Source organism: Ananas comosus, unplaced genomic scaffold, assembly GCF_001540865.1.
Source record: "Ananas comosus cultivar F153 unplaced genomic scaffold, ASM154086v1, whole genome shotgun sequence".
NCBI classification, from domain to species: Eukaryota; Viridiplantae; Streptophyta; class Magnoliopsida; order Poales; family Bromeliaceae; genus Ananas; species Ananas comosus.
The window spans coordinates 9,435-14,621 of NW_017891176.1; the positions used below are offsets into that span (position 1 = coordinate 9,435).

A 5,187-nucleotide genomic window follows, 5' to 3' on the forward strand; every position below is an offset into this window, starting at 1 on the left:
GGTAGCCTGCAGCAGGGCTTGTACCGGAACAAGACTGGCCTTGTACCGGTACAAGGGTTGATGGTTGTACCGGTACAGCCATCGGGCTTGTACCGGTACAGAGCCGCAGACCGCGCGACCCGAGCCTCGGGTTTGCATTTTCGTCGGCCTTGTACCGGTACAAGAGCCCGTGTACCGGTACAAGGAGGCAGATTTCGTGCAGTTTGGTCTGCAGGGGGTTTTTCGCGATTGTAGCCTATCTATAACAGCACCCACGCCCCTTAGGGCTTCTTTTGTGCTGGGACTTGAGGAGGAGAAGGTGAGAGGAGCTCTCTCTCCCTTTCTTTGCATTTTTACTCCTTTACTTGGTTTTTATTTGGGTTTCTCTCCTCTTTTTGCATCTTGGTGGCTTCTCCACCATTGTTGATGGCTTAGAGCTTGGAGAGGAGCTTGTGGCTGAGGAGATCTCCCACCCCACTTGGATTGGAGCTAAGTTTGGAGCTTCTTGAGAGGTTAGAGACTTGATTTCTCCCTTTGATCCTTGATTTGAGGCTTTTTGTAAGATGAAACCCTAGAATGAGGTTTTAGGGCTTTAATTTGGGTATTTTGAATCTAGGGCTTTTGAAGCTAAATTGATTGGATTAGAGGCTTCCATTAGGTTGGTTTGGATGAGCCCTAGCTTCATTTTGGAGTTTTAGAGGAGATTTTTGCACTAGAGGTGAGTTTTCCTCACCTATGATTGATTAGCTTAATGTTTGAGCTAGGTTTGGTTTGTTTGGCCCGTTTGACACATGTTTTTGTACCTCTAGGATATTAGGAGACTAGAGGACACCCTCGTTGGAGCGCGCGAGGAGTTTCGTTGCCATCGGTGGGTTTGGCTTCCTTGAAATTGGAGGAAATTCCTCCTAAGTGGTTAAATGCTTTCATGCTCCTTAAATTCATGTATATTCATGTTTGGTAGCATTTATGAGAGTTTTTGAATGCTTAGAACTCATATGTTGTGCATCAAGAAAATTTACTCTATATAGTAGAGAGAGAGAGACAATGTGCTTTGTTAATATGCATGCGACGAATATCCCTTGAGATGATAGGAAATCAAGATTCATGCTTCGATTTTGACTAGAACTATAAGTTCTTGAACTTAGTATCCATGTTGGGACAAAAATGAGCCATAGTGTCATAAAGAGGCACTTGGACTAGAGAATTATTAAACTGCAACATAGAGACTTGATAATAGGCCACATTGTCATCAACTATATTCCATATTTGAGATATGATGAAATAGTGACTTGGCCATGAGGACTTGGTACTTGCGACTGATCGTTGACTACTTGCCATCGTGCTCATTCGCACATGCTTGTGAGGGTCGCTCCCTACAAGCCGGCACTCCGGAGATGGCCATCGCGATACATATTCGCCGTGCGGGATTGGGCGCCGAAGTGGATTGCCGTGGGCCAGGCTCATTCCTAGGGTGGGGATGATGACTACCACGGGGCCATTAGGCTCGGCACCGGCCAGACAGCCTACGGGTGGGTCTCAGGGCCTTAGACAGCCTTCGGGTGGGTCTCTTCAGATTTGACTTCGAGTATTCATGACGACTTAGAGTATTACTTGGACATTGACTAGAATAGTAAACATCGGCATTGTACTATTTCGCATTGTGAACATTATGTTAGTTGGAGACTATTACTTCATGCATAGTTGCTTTCGTACTCATGCTATTTATGCTAAGTGGAGACTTTATGCTATAGTAAGTTATATTTTACTTACCGTCTAATTATTACATTGTTAGACACTGACCTCTTCTTGTAGCTTTTGGGCCTTGTGGCGCAGTTCACTGAAGTCAGTAATTGCCCACTGGGAACTATTTTTAATAGTTCTCACGCCCCTGTTTCTATGTTCCCTTTTCAGAGCCTTCGGCACCGGCGGAGGCACGGGATCGCGGCAAGGGTGTCGCGTAGCTAGCCGGGAGAGTTTCTTTTGCGCTAGGTGGTCGCTTCTTCTCCATTTTATATTTTGAGAGAGCGTGAGGCTTTTGGTTTCCATGTATAGAGAGACCACCTATGTACCTACTTTTAGCACTTGTTATGGGATCCCTACTGTACTTACTTTATATTTTTTTTTAGTGGATTTACAGTTTTAACTTTATCCCTTGTTGTAGCAATTAGACATTTACTATGCTCTGATACTCCTAGATGTATTGGATTATTGTTTTTATTATTGTTGCTTTTAGACGCCTTATATGTTGTAGACATATGGCGGGTCTGGGCACGCGCCGGGCGGGCTTCCGTTGGGTCCCGGGGCGTGACAACACCTCCCACCTTTTGTCGATGTAGAGGTTCTAGAAATGCTTCCCAACGAACGTTACGACGATGTTTCGGCCTCCTAGGTCGAAACTAAGCTTGGTCGGCCTTGTTTTGCCGATATCTTTTCACCGACTCGACGAATCGTAAATCCGACTTCGCCCCCGCGTTTAGATACCTAGCAATTAGGTTTAGATGCCCTCAAACGAGATCAATCTCATCAATTTTCAAAAATCCCAATTTGGAGCCCTAGGTTTGCACTATAGCAAAATCCCCAATAAAAACCCTAGATTCTAGCTCTAAGCATCTATTAAGCATGCTAGGGCTCCATTTGACCCATTTACAAAGCTAGAAATCCAAACCCTAGGGTTCTACCATGAGAGGAGTTAGAAGCTTACCTCCCAAGCTTGCTCTAATGGTGTGGAGAGGAAGAGAGAGATGACCAAAGCCTTCTCTAGCTTGCTTCACCTTCTTTTCCTTCTTCTTCTCCTTCTTCTCCTTCTTCTCTGCTTCAAGAGAGGAGAGAGAGCTCCTAGAGAGAGAGAGAGAGGGAGAGATGTGTGTTTAGGGGTGGAAATGAGAGAGAAGAGAGGGCCCAACCCCTCTATACCCCTCAACTTATGTAACAATTGCATCCAAACCTCTCAACTTTGCTTTCCTCAACCTGCTTTGCCTGGGCAGTTTTCGCGCACTGGGACCGGTCCCTCTACGGGAGGACCGATCCCCGAGAGCAGCTTTTGCAAGCAGAGGCTGTCTGCCAGCCTTTACGCATACGAGGACCGGTCCCTCCTTTCGGAGACCGGTCCCCGAGAGCAATGCTCTCGCAGGACACTTACGGGAACCTGTCCTTCCCGCCAGGAACCGGTCCCCAAGAGCAACAATGGTGCGCAGAGGGTTTTCCCCGCACACCAAGCTTACGAGAACCGGTCCCTCATACCAGGGACCGGTCCCCGAGAGCTGAATCTGCCAAGTACAGATTTTTGCACTATTAGCTCTCGTGGACTCCAACTCCAATGCACTTTTGGTGTTTTAGACATCTTCGGCTTTTCCGAAGCATACCCACTCGACAATTAGTCGATTCTGGACGAAGTGCAACTCTCAGGTTTTGAGAATTCACTTCGTTACATCCTCCCCTCCTAAAAAGGAGTTTCGTCTTCGAAACTAATCCAATTCTTAACTCCAACTTAAACTTCTACCTCAATCCTCAAATAGATGGGGATGATGCTTTTTCATCTGCTTCTCGAGTTCCCAGGTGGCTTCGCGGTCGTCATGATTGCTCCACCGAATCTTAACGTCGGGAATTTCTTGATTTCACAGTTTTCTCACTTCTAGGGCGATAATCATCACCGGAAACTCTTCGTAGCTCAAGTCTTCTTGAAGTTCCGGCGGTTCATATAACATCGCGTGCTCCGGGTCATGGATGTATTTGCGAAGATTGGAGACGTGGAATACATTATGCACATCGGCGAGCTTCGGCGGCAGGGCAAGCCGATAGGCCACTGTGCCTACTCGCTCCAATATCTCATAAGGTCCGATGTACTGGGGACTTAGCTTTCCCCGTACTCCAAATCGCTTCACACCCCACATCCGTGAAACTTTCAAGAACACGCGGTCGTCCACCGCGAACTCTATGTCTCGACGGCGCCTATCTGCATAACTTTTCTGTCTTGATTGTGCCGTGAGCAATCTCTTGCGAGCAAAGCAGACTTTCTCCTCCGCTTCTCGCAAAATATTGGGGCCGAACTCTGCACGTTCACCCATATCACTCCAGTGTATAGAAGATCAACACTTCCGCCCATAAAGAGCCTCAAACGGTGCCATCTCCACACTAGCATGATAACTATTGTTGTAGGCGAACTCGGCCATCGGCAGGTGATCACACCAATTTTTTTTATAGTCGATGACATATGCTCGAACATATCCTCCAGAGTTTGAATGGTACTCTCTGTTTGCCCATCTGTCTGAGGATGAAAAGCGGTGCTGAAATCGAGCCGTGTGCCAAGGGCTTCCTGCAAGCTCTTCCAGAAGTGTGAGGTGAATCGGGGGTCGTGATCCGACATGATCGACTTCAGCACCCCGTGCTACCTTACTATCTCATCGAGGTAAACCTGCGCCAACTTGTCACCTGCCCACGTAGTGTGGATCGGCAAAAAGTGAGCCGACTTCGTCAAACGATACACAATCACCCAAATTGTATCGTGGCCGCCCGTGGAACGAGGCAAGCCGACCATGAAGTCCATTGACACATTCTCCCATTTCCAAACAGGAATTGGTAGGCTTTGCAGTTTTCCCGCTAGAAATCGACGCTCTGCCTTCACTTGTTGGCATACTAAACATCTCGCCACGAAGCGTACAACATCACCCTTCATTCCCGGCCACCAATAGTGCATTTTCAATCCTTGATACATTTTGGTGCCGCCCGGGTGATCACAATAAGGCGACCAATGTGCCTCTTGCAAGATTGACCTTCGAATCTCTTCATTGTTCGGCACACACCATCGATTTCGGAATCAAAGTGCACCACCGGCGTCTATCGTGAAATCGCCGCCACAACCCTTCTCGGTGTCGCGTCGCACCTTTTGGAGATCTGGGTCCGCGGGTTGCAGATTTTTAATCTTTTCCAACAAGATCGGTTGGACAACGAGCGCCAACAACTGAGATGGAATCTCGGGAGCAACCACCTCAAGGTTCATTCGCTCCATGTCCAGCCATAGGGGCGTTTGATTTGTAATCCACATAGCGAGATTCTCCGCCGACTTTCTGCTGAGCGCATCCGCGACCACATTCGCTGTCCCAGGGTGGTAAAGGATGTCAACATCATAATCCTTCAGTAGTTCTAACCACCGCCGCTGACGCATGTTAAGTTCCTTCTGGGTGAATAGATATTTCAGGCTCTTGTTGTCGG

The 5,187-nt window shown here is 47.6% G+C and overlaps 1 long non-coding RNA gene across 1 annotated transcript; it reads left to right on the plus strand.

The window, feature by feature from the left end:
• Nucleotides 1-266: 266 nt before the first annotated feature.
• Nucleotides 267-1,930, plus strand: LOC109704717. The gene is made up of 3 exons (XR_002214465.1): nucleotides 267-298; nucleotides 415-491; nucleotides 1,891-1,930. It is a non-coding gene; the product is annotated as an uncharacterized LOC109704717 (long non-coding RNA).
• The last annotated feature ends 3,257 nt before the right edge of the window (nucleotides 1,931-5,187 follow it).